Consider the following 14,927-nt stretch of genomic DNA (forward strand, 5'->3'; position numbering starts at 1 on the left):
GTCATAATCAACAGGTTAACATACATATAAAGTAAGAATATTAGGCAGAATTCTACATCAGCCACTTAGTTAAGGAGACATAACCAAGGGCCCTTCCAGACAAGCCCTATATCACAGGATCTGATCCCAGATTTTCTGTTTATCCCAGGCATCTTCCACACAGCTGAATAAAATCCCACATTATCTGTTTTGAATTGGATTCGATGGCAGTGTGGGGTCAGAAAACCCAATTCAAAACAGATATTGTGGGACTTTCTGCCTTTATATTCTATGTTATATGGCTGTGTGGAAGGACCCCCAGATTATCTGGCAGTGCAGACCCATATAATCCAGTTTAAAGCAAAACACCTGGGATCAGATGCCTGTAGAGGGGGCCATGGTATTGAAATACTCTGTACATCATGGGGGTTAGGAAAGTGTGTCCTTATAGATGTTGTTGGACTCCAACTCCTGTCATTTCCATTAAGCATGAATAATAGTTAGCGATCAGAAAGGATCTAGTCCAGAGCTGGACAAGTGGAGATGATGTGGGTACCATTTTTCCTCCCCCAGGCCCATGCCTAGTGGAACCCCCTCAAAATCCACAACTATCCAGCCAAAACAATATCAAAAGCAACTTTGAATTTCAGTTGGCAGCCCTTTTTTGGTATGTTGAAGATTGACTTGTGGGAAGGTTTTTAAAATGGTACCCACTGCTAGAGGAGTGGTGCTTTACTCATTGTAAATTATTTCCACCAAAATGCCTGGGGGGGGGGGGGTAGGGATGGAGGGGGATTGGGGAATTTGGAAAATGGCCATGTAATCTGTGAAACGTAGTTTCCCCACCCTGATTTAGTGCAACAATGTAAAGTGTGCCACCAATTTCCTACTCTTTTACATATGTAGGCATTTTATATTCACCACCTCTTGTCACCGATTGCAGAATAATGTGCATCTTAGTATTCCTTTTAAGTAGCAAAATATTCTTACAGTGAGAGGGCTGGAGAAAAATTAAATCCAGTCATGCTCTTAAATCTTAAAAAACCTGAGATGAATAGCCTGGAGTAGTGTCTTGTCACTTAGAAAGCATGACACTCCCAGCTTCGTACATGTGTCCTGTTTGTATAACTTAATTTGTCATTCTTTCTTAATTCACCAGTGTCCTGTAAGGGGTGATATCTCTCTATTTGCTATGGATGCTGAAATAGACCCATATGACCCCTTAACTTGGAACAGAGCAATGTACTGTAGAACAACACTGACACCTAATGGTCACTGTACTGCACACAGACCCAGATCTACATTGGAGGCAATAGTACACAGTAAAAACTCTAACATGTCACTTTGGGAAAATATAATGTGTTTGAAATACTTGAAATTAATTTATCAGACGTTGTGAAACATTAAGAGAAAGAAAATGTTGAAATCAAACTAGATATCATGAGATAAAATGTTATTCTGAAAGGGATGGATTGTTGAAAATATGACTTTAATGAGTTGCTATATTACCTTAATTCCACCTTGGGCATGGATATGGATGTGGCTTTTAATGAGACATGCCACATTATCACAGGATTTCTATGCCTTACACCACTGGAGGTATTACACTGTTTAGCTGATGTTGCACCACCTCACATCCGCTGGGAAGTAGCAGCCAATAATGAAAGGACCAAGATAGCCCACCCCCTGTTTGGATATCAGCCAACACACCAATGAAATCATGAAATAGTTTTCTAAGATCTACAGAGATACTTGCAGGAACACCTCAGCAAGTGAGAGTCCAAAAGTGGCAGGTTAAAACCCAGAACCTCAATCCGTGACTGAGATCGAATGAGAGACTGTCCCCTGGGCACACAGAAAACTGGGCAACTTGGAAGGCGCTGAACAGACTGCACTCTGGCACCACAAGATGCAGAGCCAGCCTTAAGAAATGGGGCTACAAAGTGGAGTCCATGACATGCGAGTGTGGAGAAGAGCAAACCACAGACCACCTACTACAATGCAACCTGAGCCCTGCCACATGCACAATGGAGGACCTTCTTATAGCAACACCAAAGGCACTCCAAGTGGCCAGCTACTGGTCAAAGGGCATTTAGTATAATGCCAAGTTTTTTAAACGTTATGTTTTTTAAAAAATGCATCACAACTGTACCCTTGGTCTGCTTCTGATACGATAAATAAATAAATAACCTTGGGCATAGTCTAAGAACTTTAACACACCAACTGCTGTGCCACATTAGCATAGATAATGAATGCATGTTGCATTGAGCATTTTCTATATCTTGCTTCTTTTTCATAATGTAACTGTGCCATTTTGCCAATCCATGGTCCTGCTGTCAGTCTTTCACAAACTTTTGTAACCCTACCTTCCTGCGCTACTCTTAATAATAATAATAATAATAATAATAATAATACTTTATTTGTATTCGCTTTATCTCCCCAAGGGGACAAGGGGACTCAGGGCGGATTCCAGCATAACAATGGCAAACATTCATTGCCTACATAAAACACATGATACCAACATATAATCCCAGAAAACACCTACATATAAAAGTAACATTAAAGCCTAACATCAAATTGAGATCTAACATCAGTAAATTAAACTTGACATCAATAAATTAAATTCCATGTAATCAGACAAGATTCTGTAATAACATAAATCTAAACGAAACATCCACATTAATGTACAACAGCCAGCAAGGTTTCACAAAATGGTATGGGTTGATTATGTGGTCAAATGAGGTCATTGGGCTGGCGTGGACCAGGAAAGCCCAAATACAAAAAGTTCTTTATCAATTTTTTAGCACAGTTGTGTAATTCTAGCCTTCAAAACATAGGAAAAGATTTATGCGGTGTAATATAAAAACAAAATTACTTTGAGAATAGCAACAAGGAAAGAAGAAGAACCTCGCACAGAAGTGGAAGCAACCCATTGCACCATGGTGGGTAATGGGAACACAGTATAAATAAACATAACAGCAGCAGCATACTGGGGTGCTATTGATGGGTTTTACTTGTCAATAGTTCGAGACAGTAGAATCACTGGGGTGGAGGGGGAAGGCAAACCAGTGTAGGATGGACAAGACATCCCAGGTACAATTCCGGTTAGCCTGCTTCATGTAATAAAGTCCTTATGATTATCTGTGCTGTCACTTCAAACAGCCCCACCTGAAATCATTCTAAATGAACTGGTTTACAGAGTTTGCTCAGCATCTGTTCTTAGCAGATACAAGATTGGCATTATTAAATTAAAAGGGATAGTGGTTGGCACAAAAGACACTGAGAAAGTCCTAGGTTCAACACTTGACATCTCCAAGACAGGCTAAAAAACACATTCCCTGACAGAGAGAAATATGAACAGTGTCAGCAGTACTGAGCAAAATGGACCTATGGTCTGACTCATTGTTACAATGTCAGAAGAAGAAAAATTAAGCTACTGTGCAGACTATTTTGCATCTATGTGTATTTGTAAGGGACCATGCTAGCAGCTTCATCATCATTCAGCTCGCATCCACAGCATGACAGCAGAGTATGCTTTACAGAAAGGGTGAAGAAATCCTACACCTTGATTACTCCATTATTTTTTTAATGGACATGTGCCTATTCTTTGTGGGATACAGAAAAATTTCCTTCAAAGAAAAAATAATGGAAATGGGGAAATACGGTAGTCAAATGGTTAGGTCCTGCTGGGACAAAAGGTGAGGTTTATATATTACCCAGTATCTACATATGCAACGTGATTACTGATTTTTATTTTTATTTTAAAGACAGTTTCTGCCTCTCTGAAAGCCAAATTAAGATATAAACATCAGCTGTGGGTTTGTATGGGTTTTTTAAAAAAAGAAACAAATTTGCCTTTCAGTGTTTATTTATTTAGTTATTTGCTTCATTTTTACCCTGCCTTTCTCACCCGAGGGGACTCAAGACGGCTTACAGCTCCAGCAAGAATTCAATGCCAGTAGAAACCAACAATAAACAATAAAAACATATCCCACAGTTAAAACGATTAACAGTTAATTAATAAAACACATAAAACAGTATACAAATTAAAAACATATAAGATGCATAGTTCTGATAACTTTGCTCAAAACCTTTAGACAATGTTTAGACAATATGTCAAATTTTGTAGATTTGTTGAGATTTAAATTGTAGAATTACCCTCTTCCAAAGTCTTAGCTGAATGTACTTTGAGTAGAAAAGCTTAATTGTAGAGCCTTCTCTGTGGTGGCCCCTCGACTCTGGAACACCCTCCCCAAGGACATCAGACAAGCCCCAACGTTGGCAGTCTTTAGGAAGAGCTTTTCAGTGTGCCTTTCCAGAATAAGAAACTCCCAGCATCATGTCCCAGACGCACTTTATTAGAGATTTAAGACTGTCTGCACATTGCATTGAGTCCTTCGGGAGATGTTAACAGGGTACAAATAAAGATAATAATAATAATAATAATAATAATAATAATAATAATAATAATAATAGAGAGCTGATGTCAACTTTTCCAGATTTGTTTGCACACATTGCATGAAAAGCATTCAGTATACATATCTGGTATGTTGGCTTGAAGGAACAGCATCCAGCTTCTACACCAGTTTGAAAAGTTTATTCCATTCCTCTCTGACACCTCCACGCTACAGCTGTAAAGCAAGTATATTCCACACAAGGTGATTTCACAACTAACCAATTTTGTTTACAGTGAAGATTACAAGTCTATGTAACTATGTATAATTAAACACACTGCATTCACTGCAACAAGGTGTAATGGTGACTGCCAACTTGAGTGGCTTAAATATTTAAATAAATTTGTGGTGGACAGAGCTATCTTTGACTACAAATTATGATGTCTTTATACCATTTGCAGTATATTAAACAGTTTACCTAATATATATCAATCGCTGGGCAATATCAGATGGAGCAAGCAGCTGCACCCTTTGGTGGGTTTATCATTCACTGTGTGAATTCAATGTTGGACCAGATCAGGGGTACCTAATGTGTCTTGGGCAAAAGTATGATAGCTGGGACCCAATGCTGGTTACGCTGGTTGTGCAACGCAGGCCTGAAGTAATGAGGGGAATACGTGCGCGAGACAGCCCATTGTTCACCAGAAAGAGAGAGAAGAAACATTTATATCCCGTTTACCGTCTTCGTAAGCCAAAAAACTCTAACATTCCTTTACTTGCCTTAACCACAATGCTTCCGTGTTTATTGTTCCTCCACTCCCTTCTGTCACTCCACTTTCTGTTCCCCTCCCTTTCTGGTCCGCGATAGGCTCGTCTTCCGTTCCTCTATTCTGAACCACCTTGTGCAAGTAGCATACTGTTGGGTCCCAGCTATCATACTTTTGCCGTTTCTTGTGCCATGGACCTCTCTGACAGTCTGGTAAAGTCCATGGGCCTGTTTGCGATCCTGTATAATTACAATAATCCCAAAGTAGTTATGAAATAATTGCTGCAGATATTTGAAACTATCTGCAATAACTGTATTATATGAAAATATCTGTGATTTATCTGGATGACAAACCCACAAGTACTACTAATTGTATTGTAGTCTAGTCCTAGTATTCACAGTAAAATGCAAAATTTCAGGTATACACATTAGTGATTTTTTTTAAAAAAAAACTCTATCTTCAGGCCTCTTGGGGACTTCAGGTGAAGAATTCCTTAATTAGATAGAAGCTTGATCTGAGATGGCAGAGCTCTTCCTATGTTCATAGATCCTTTCAAGTTCATGTAAAGTTGAGTTGAAAACTCTCAAGCAGAAAATTATGTTTACCCTTGTTACTTTTTTAAACCACAGCTCATCCTGTACCTTTAACAACTCCTTCTTCTTCCTCATTCCATTCAATTTAGACTGGAAGTTGTTACTTTAAAGGGAAAGGGTGTGATCTGTCCAGAGCATCAGAATCCCCTTCCTTTAACTAGCTGTTTTTGCAGTTTCTCCGGCTTCTGTTCACCTGGAAAATTGACCGATTTGCCGTTGAATTTGAAACTTCCCAAGGGCCAGGCATGCTCCAGCTGGTGAGCAATAATCACGTGTAACCTGCCCCCATGGTAATGATATGCTAATTTATGCCCCCAAATCAAGCATCTGTGTTACCATTTGTGCTGCAGATACAAGCAGAAGATATTTGACAGTTACTCAGGTGTTAAATGTTAAAGGAGAAAAATCAGATTTATTCCCCATTAATGCCACTGCAGCTTGAGCAATTGAGACTGGATTCCCCTTGCCAGTGTCTCAGGGTAGTATGTCAATAGTTTAGAGTCTTCTTGGTGATGCATCATCAAGAAGAAAACTTTTCCAGCTGAATTATTCATGTATTCAGCCTACTAAGCCAGATAATAAGAGATGGGAGAGCCTTTCCTTCTGTCTCATGGGGCATATTCATATATTTTAAAGATTAATATTCTGGCCAAATATATACCTTTCAAGATTTTTGTCTCGCTCTTCCCATTCAACCTCTTCTATTGTTTGATTTTTTTCCCCCTGAAAAACAAAAACAGCAGTGCACTTGGAACACACTGTTTTCAAGATGAAATAAAGTCCTGGATTTCTCTCTTGCTTTTACCTCCTGTAAGCCATGGCTAAAAATGAGGAAATCTTGGCTAATCATGCCATTGCGCAAAATTGCTATCATCTGAAAAAATATTTGAACTATGTTGCATTCCTGCTGCCCTGGAGCAACATCTGATGGGAAACAGGCTTCACAAAGTGTGTGTACACTTGGTAGGAGAATCTGATCTAGTTATAACCACGGTGCAATGATTTGTCAAACGGAAGATCCAGGGACTTTTATGCTGTTTGTATAGATCATTAACACATGTTTCATCTACATGTTAAGCCTACCATCTAGTTTGAATAAAGTGTAGACCTCACAACCTCTGAGGATGCCTGCCATAGATGCTTCTGGAACATAGCCATACAGCCTGAAAAACTTACAACAACGCAGCCATGAAAGCCTTCGACAGTACATAAAGTGTAGACTTTGCATGTTTTTAGAATAAATGCTTGCTCAAATAGTGAAATGTGTGTTTCCGTGGTTTTCCTCACCTACATATTTCACGTTTAGTGTGCTTTATTTTGTCATTGATTATTGGAAAGTAAATATGAGCTTAACTTTCAGGAATGATATCTAAGCCATGCATCTCTGAGGATATTCCTTATGGGTTGGGAAATAGCTTAATCCTTAGGAATATGCATTCATTTTGGTGCCTAATTTGACCCTAAAAGTTCTTCTGCCTTAGTTCCATCAGTGTTTCCCAACCTTTTTTTGACTACGGCCAACTTTGACCAGGGACCACTCTCCAACATTAGTATCAAAAGAGTTGCTAATCAATTTTGGCCTACTTTAGATTCAGTTTTGTTATTTGGGGTGCTGATTCAGAAAATTGCATTCGCTAGCCCACATCAGCTCTAGTTTCTGATACAGAGTATATGCCATCAAGGAGTCACCATCTGCTCACCCACAGAAAACCATATTTAATAAGCCTCAACACTATAAGAGGGTTCTGTGAGACTAGTCGCTCTCATTGCAACGGTGTAGTAATGGTGAGGCCACGGACCATATTTTAGTTCTTGTGGACCACTGGTGGTCCACAGACCACAGGTTGGGAACCACTGCCTTACATAGTCCATATTTGTCTTGGTGTCTATTGGTTTCCTGTTCAAGTTTTATTATTCTATTTTTATCTTCAGATTGTTCCCTATAGAATACAGCAATTCCGTTAAGGGATGTTATTGTGTAAAGTATGAACTGTTTCAAAAAAAAGCATAACACAATGCATTGTTAGACAAAAGTATGATAGCTGGGATCCTATGCTGGTTGCGTACCGTGGGTCAGAATTCATGAAGGGAAGACGTGTGCAAGACAGCGCAGTGAGTGAGAGACGCAGCTGCAAGGGAGGGAGGAGGAGGTCTACGGCTCACACGTCCTGCCCTCCCGGAGTCCTGGCTTCTCCACTGTTAGAGGGCGGAGAAAGAGCTTTCCTCGCCCTCTTACTAACAGTGGAGAAGCCGGGGCTCCGGGAGGAGGGAATCCAGTTCCTGGCCCTCTGTTTGCACCAGGGTCTTGTAAAAACCTTCCCTGGCCGCCACCACACTTTCCGCTCTTCGAAGAAAGCAGCCCCAGCAGCTGGGAACAGTCCAAGTGGACTTCCCTTCACTTATTCTGACACGTGTTGTGCAAGTAGCATAGGGTTTGTAGGGTCCCAGCTATCATACTTTTACCCATTGTTATACATTTGAATTTTAGTGAGCTATATGATCAGGTATTTTCTTTCCCAATTATTTCTATTTCCAGTCTGTAACAAACCACAAGTTAGGATTGTGTTTAAATGTAGCCTTTTGGAAAACAGCATTCTACCTGTCTTCTGTACCCATTAATGCATGGAATCTGTATTAAACCTGACCTATATGAAATCAGATTACAGAAATACAAGTTGAATATTAGTTGATACTACTAAATTATCACAGTCAATCAGTGGTTAAAGAGGTTGACTTTATCATGATAGAATGATAAAAGAGCAGGAGAAAGGAATAATGTAAATTTTATTTCATTTTATATAAGGGGAAATTGAGATTGTCTGGAATTATTGATATAGGGCTCTTATTTTGTGTGCCTATGTGGGGAAAAGCTATGTATGCAGCTTAATACAAGTGAGATTTCTACTCAAAGGACTGTCTGGTTAAAAACTATTTTTTTACTAAAGAGTGAACAGCTGTGCATGAGGGTACACTAGAAATTTCAAAGGATATCCCTGACTGCTCATGCAAGTGCATATAGCTCTCCAGATTTAGACTTTTTCTCAGCCCTGTCATAGAGAGGTCAAGGAAGAGAACTGCATTTAAAAACAGTGCATTGGATTTTTAACAGAATGTGGCAGCAGAGAGAATGAGAAAGAGATGAGAAAGAGATGGGGTGAGAGAAAAGGTGTCCCTGTCTACTTTGGGCTCTGTTCCTACTTACCACTATTATGTGTCCCTCACAAATGGGTAACTTCTAACACCTGGAAAATGTGGTCCTCAATAGAAAATGGGTCTTGGCCATGGTTCAGGTACTTTGAGAGCCTCCCATCAAGAACAAATGACTTCTCTAGACAAAAGGTGCATCTACACTATAGAATTCATGCATTGACCCCACTTTAATGGCCATGGTTCAATGCTATGAAACCCAGACATCTGTAGTTTGGTGAGATGCTAGCACGCTTTGGCAGAGAAAGCTAAAAGCCCAAGGAAAATGATACTTCCCATGATTCCATAGCCATGACAGTTAAAGTACACATTGCATTAATTTTACAGTGTAGATGCACGCTCTGATACATAATCAAGAATATATAGTTCTTTTTCTCTTTGTGGTGGTACCTGGAGTTTTGCAAGGAATCCTAGGAAAAGTCTGGGAGAAGTCCTTACATGCATTACACAGCCACTACTTCAATCAGTTTCCTACACAATCCATTACAGGAGTTCAGGAAAAAGAAAGCACACATCAACACACTACTTTCTGTAAGAAGACATCTAGAGAAAATTGTGCTAAAAGGAGGAATACCCACTGCATTAACTTTAAAAGGCAGGACATACTTAACAGGAGTGGATAAATTTCATGGTTAGGTAAACTGTACAGAAAAGGAAATTAACTCTCAACTTGCGTCTATAGAAGCAAAGTTTGAGCATTCATATAATTCTACTGACATCTACTGGAGAGAAACACAATCAAATGTAATAGTTTAAAAATTCCAGGTTTATTTTGCAAGGCCAAAAGCTTGCAAATTCACATTCTTATATATTCTATTTCAGTTAAATTGAAATAGTGCACCAACATCAGGATAAGATTTTTGGTGGAGTAGGTGAAATAAACCAATAGATTTTTTTTTCATGTCAGGAGTGACTTGAGAAACTGCAAGTCACTTCTGGTTTGAGAGAATTGGCCGTCTGCAAGGATGTTGCCCAGGGGACACCTGGATGTTTAGATGTTTTATCATCCTTGTGGGAGGCTTCTCTCATGTCCCCACATGGGAAGCTGGAGCTGACAGAAGGAGCTCATCCGCACTCTCCCCAGATTCGAATCTCTCACCTGACTGTCTTCAATCTTGCTGGCACAAGGGTTTAATCCACTGCACCACCGGGGGCTCCAAAACCAATTGGTGAAATCCTATTGGTTCATCCTTATTAACATCAAGTGATTAATGAATGAACACATAGGCAAATCCCATTGATTCAGTGGGTCTAGTTGGAAATAATATGCTTCAGACAAAAATATACAACTGAGATGTAGTATTCAGCAGACCTGGTACCATGAGGTGAACGTGGATGCTTATACTTATATTTATCTATACTGTGCTGTCACACGCTGGGCCTGTGAAAAGGTCTGTAGACAGGACGTGCTCTGTATGCCCAACGGGACGCCTAAACATAGATTTCCCTAAACAAAGTCTATAGATTTCCCTAAACAAAGTCTTTAGAAACTTGGAAAGTTTAGCGAAGTTCTTTATTAGTGCTTAGGTCTTCAATAAATCAAACAAATACTTCAAGGCTTTGAATCAACTGGTGGCTTTCTTAATCTTGTCCACAAGGGACAGGCAACTATCTTCATGAACTGTTTCTTCTCTAACAGGGAAATCCTTGACCTCTACCTGGACAATCTGTCTTAGGCTCTGCTGGCATGGGCCCCTACACCCGGTCCAAATTGCGTTATGGCTGCCGTGAGTGGTCCTTACCAAACAGAGTCCTTTTGTAGATTTCCAAGAGGAAAGAAGGTCTTCAATTCCCAGTGAAGGCTGGCTGTAAAGCTGTGGGACTGGATTCCCCCAGCAAAAGCTATACTTCTCTGTAGAGCTGTGGGACTGAATTCCCCCAGCAAAAGCTGTAAAAGATGAAGCTTTCTACAGGTGGAACTGACTCATGCCCTGTACGAAAGGCTTCTCTGTGAAAACTGAACTAGAGATCCCCTTTTTCCCTCCTAAACCCAGAAAAAGGGGTAGAACTAAAGAACCTAATGATGATTGATGGGTCATTGGCCCTATACTTGCAAACCAAGGGAAGCCACCTTATTGCAAAATGCATGGAACCTTGGAAAACATGCAAACACTCAAAGAAAGAAAAAGAAATTGGAGCTCCTGGTACAGCTGTACCAGAACAGATACTATATAGATAAATAGATCTTTTGACTGTTGTCCCTTCAAAAAAATTGGAAACCTTTGTACTTGTATGGTTGAAAGTTCCAGGAATAACATGATCTCTGGAGAAGAAAATGCACTGAAGATTTATGAGGTCCTTGCAATATTTCTTATATTCATAAATATGCATGCAGCAATGTAGAAGTAAACAAGCAAAGCCTTACAGGAGACAAAAAAAGCTGTCGATTTGGGTTCAGACTTCTAAAGGGTGATCCCTGAAACCCTGTGAAAGCTACACCCAAGTTTAATTGTTGATATATCCTCTTTCTTTCAAAATTAATTTCAGTCCTGCATTTTTTTCATTCCAACTTTGAGGAATGCTGGAAGCTGGAGTTCTGATGATTAGGAAATAAACAGTACTCTCCGATCATTGTTTTCTTTTAAATTCATTCCATTTTGCGTTTAATGTTAATGAATTGCTCACAGTTATAAAGATAGCTAGACAGTGAAATGATAGATAGTACAAGGATGGACAATGTTGGAGGGTCCAGGAGCCATTCTCTACTTATGCCTCAACCCACTGCAGGTTAGGTCAACCCTTCCTTTCAAATTATTATTATTATTATTATTATTATTATTATTATTATTATTTTATTCTTATATCCCGCCACCATCTCCCCGAAGGGACTCGGGGCGGCTTACAGAAGGCATAAAGTGCCTAAAAGCAGAACATAAAATACACACAGTATAAAGTACAATAAGTAAAACACATACGCATATAAAACATCAACCAAAATTCAATAAAACTGTGCTCAACAACCAATGGTGGTAAGCTGCTGTAAACATGACCAGGTTGTAAACAATAGGACAAGGGAATGGGATAAGTACAGAGCTGTAACAATAGAGAGAGGACCTGGGATAAAGTGCAGGCTGCATGACTGTTACGCAGACCATCTAGGGACTAGGTGTCCTCAAAAGCTTATTTAAATAGTCATGTCTTCAAGTCCCTACAAAAGAAGGACAGTGTGGGGGCCTGCCTAATCTCCCCGGGGAGGGTGTTCCAAAGTTGGGGGGACACAACTGAAAAAGCCCTCTTCCTTGTCCCCACAAACCACGCTTGTGATGGTGGTGGCACAGAGAGGAGAGCCTCCTGGCAAATCTTAGAGTCCCTGCTGGTTTATGGGAGGGGGTGTGGTCATGAAGACAGGTAGGTCATTCAGGGCTTTATTGGTAATAACCTGCACTTTGAATTGGGACTGAAAACTTATTGGCAGCCAATGGAGCTGCTTTTGTAGGGGCTTGGCTGCCGATCTTTGCACCAACTGCAGTTTCCAAGCTGTCTTCATAGGTAGCCCCATGTAGAGTGCATTGCAATAATCCAGTCTAGATGTAACTAAGGCATGGGAAAAAATGTACACACAAAAAAATTCCCAACAAATGCACGGTGCACATTGCCTACTATTTTATAGGAAAATAATGTTTTGGGGGTGTCTCAAGGGAATATTTTCTCATTTAAATAGATTTTATATATGCATATGCAGGTTTACATATTTCAATTGTGACCTCATTTTGTTCTTTTAGTATTTTATGACACATTTGCTGTTTACCATCAGTAGAATTTATTGTGGGAAGAGCAAATATTTAAAAGAAGTAATTTGGAAAAATAAGACAGTGTATATATGTGTGTGTGTGTGTGTGTACATACACACACAGTCCCCAAGTACTTACAAATTAATTTCAAAAAAGAGAGGTACAATCTGAAATTGGGGGAGAAAAAATGTAAACATAATAAATAAATATGTAGCTAGTTATTTGCAGGATATTATAATGACATTAAAAAAGCAAGAGAGCATATTTTACTTCTCTGAGAAATCATAAAAAGAACTACGCAAATCTGTGATCCTCTAATGAAGAACTAAAAGAACTCAAAATGCTTTTGATAATAATAATAATAATAATAATAATAATAATATACTTTATTTATATTCCACTCTATCTCCCGGATTACAGAATACATATATGGCAAACATTCATTGCTGTTATACAATTAACAAGACAGATAATACATAAACTGAGGGTAAAGGCTTTTCTCATCTTTTTCCATTTCCAACATCTGGAGGCTGTGTTCGACTTCGGCCACCAGGGGGGTTGTCACACCATCTTCCATGTTAAGGAACTTTTTGTCATCCATTGACATTCTCCCAATGTCCTTATGGGTGCCTTTATTACCTCCCTGCTTAAAGCAGTACCTATTTATCTACTCATGTTTCTGTTTTCGATCTGGTAGTTGGGCAGAAGCTGGGGCTGATGGTCAGGTGCTCACCCCAAGCTGGGATTGAATGGCCAATCATTCAATTGGCAGGATTTTCTGCAGCTTAGTGGTTTAGCCCGCTGTGCTAAGACTGGCCCCCTGCTAAGCCCAGCCCACATTTGTTATCCATTTGTTGTTTCCCAAACCTATTACATAAGTTTATGCTTTACTTGGTTCTGTAGTTCATTCTCATTGTTAATAAGTCTCCCTTTCATGGTACGTCCATATCTTACATCTATTCTAGTCTTCCAAACGGTGATCTTGCTCGTAATCTTTTGAGTCATACAGCAAATACTAAAAGAGTATTCAACTCCATTCAACCAAGAAAAAAAACAAAGAAATGTTAATGCATTTTTAAATGAAGCTGTCAGAGGTAGTTTTATACACTTGCAGTTAATTGATATTAAGAGTGCCTTTTCCTGATTTTGGCAAAAAAAAAGTGATAAATTGAGAAAGCATTAAAAACCCTTCATTTACTAGATGGCACTTATGACGCTTGGCAGAACTGAGTCAGAAATAACAAAACAAAAATAGTAATACATTCAGATATTTGACGATCCACAATTAAACATGCACATGAAATCGTGTCAGGCTCTAGTATGACAATGTCAGAATCAGTTTGGAAAACCCAGATTCCATGAGAAGAAAAACAATTATTACTTCTCAAAGACTTCTTAAAGGCATTAAAATGCCATACAGTTACGTTTCAATTCGAAATATATTTAAATCTATTGCAGGAGTAGTGAAAAGGCTGTGAAATGATCTTTTCTATTTGCTAACCAGCATTTTATGGCAAATACACACAATGCTATCACTTCATCCTAACAATATTTTACTATTTTGGACACTAGGAAAAAAATTAGTGATACAAAACTTGTTGCCTTTGTCCTTCTTTTCATTTACACCTAGATCTCTTTCAAAATAGAAAATATATGAAGATCTCCTTAGACCTCACAGTAAAAGCGCACCAAAGTAGTAGCCAAGGATATTATGAGTTGGATATAATTTGGAAGGGATCTGGTGGCTTTTATTAATGTTACTAGCTTACATACCTGGTGATGCCCGGATTATGTCCTTTGCAGCAATAAACATAAAAAGTATTCATGGTTGTGTTTTGGATTTTAAGAATGGATCTGTTGAAATACATTGGAATATGGGTAAACTACAATTTCCATCATCATCTGCCATTGTTCCAACCACACCAGTATTCAAAGTTGGGCATGTTGGGTCTGTGTGCCAGGTTTGGTCCAGATCCATTGTCTGTTTGGTTCACAGTGCTCTCTGGATGTGGCTGAACTACAGCTCCCTAAATTCAAGATCAGTTCCCTCCAAACCCCACCAGTATTCATAAGTACTTTTAAAAACATTAAATAGGTTCTTTTATTCCACTTTCAGAGAGACAGGTTGCATTAGGCACGTTAAGAGAAAGAAGTAGATACAGACTCCAGTACTGGGCTTTATAATAATTATATGGTTGCATAGAAAAAGGGGGGAAATGCATCAACATTTACACATATACTCCAGCATTCAATCAT

The sequence above is a fragment of the Anolis sagrei genome, chromosome 4, assembly GCF_037176765.1.
Source record: "Anolis sagrei isolate rAnoSag1 chromosome 4, rAnoSag1.mat, whole genome shotgun sequence".
NCBI lineage: Eukaryota > Metazoa > Chordata > Lepidosauria > Squamata > Dactyloidae > Anolis > Anolis sagrei.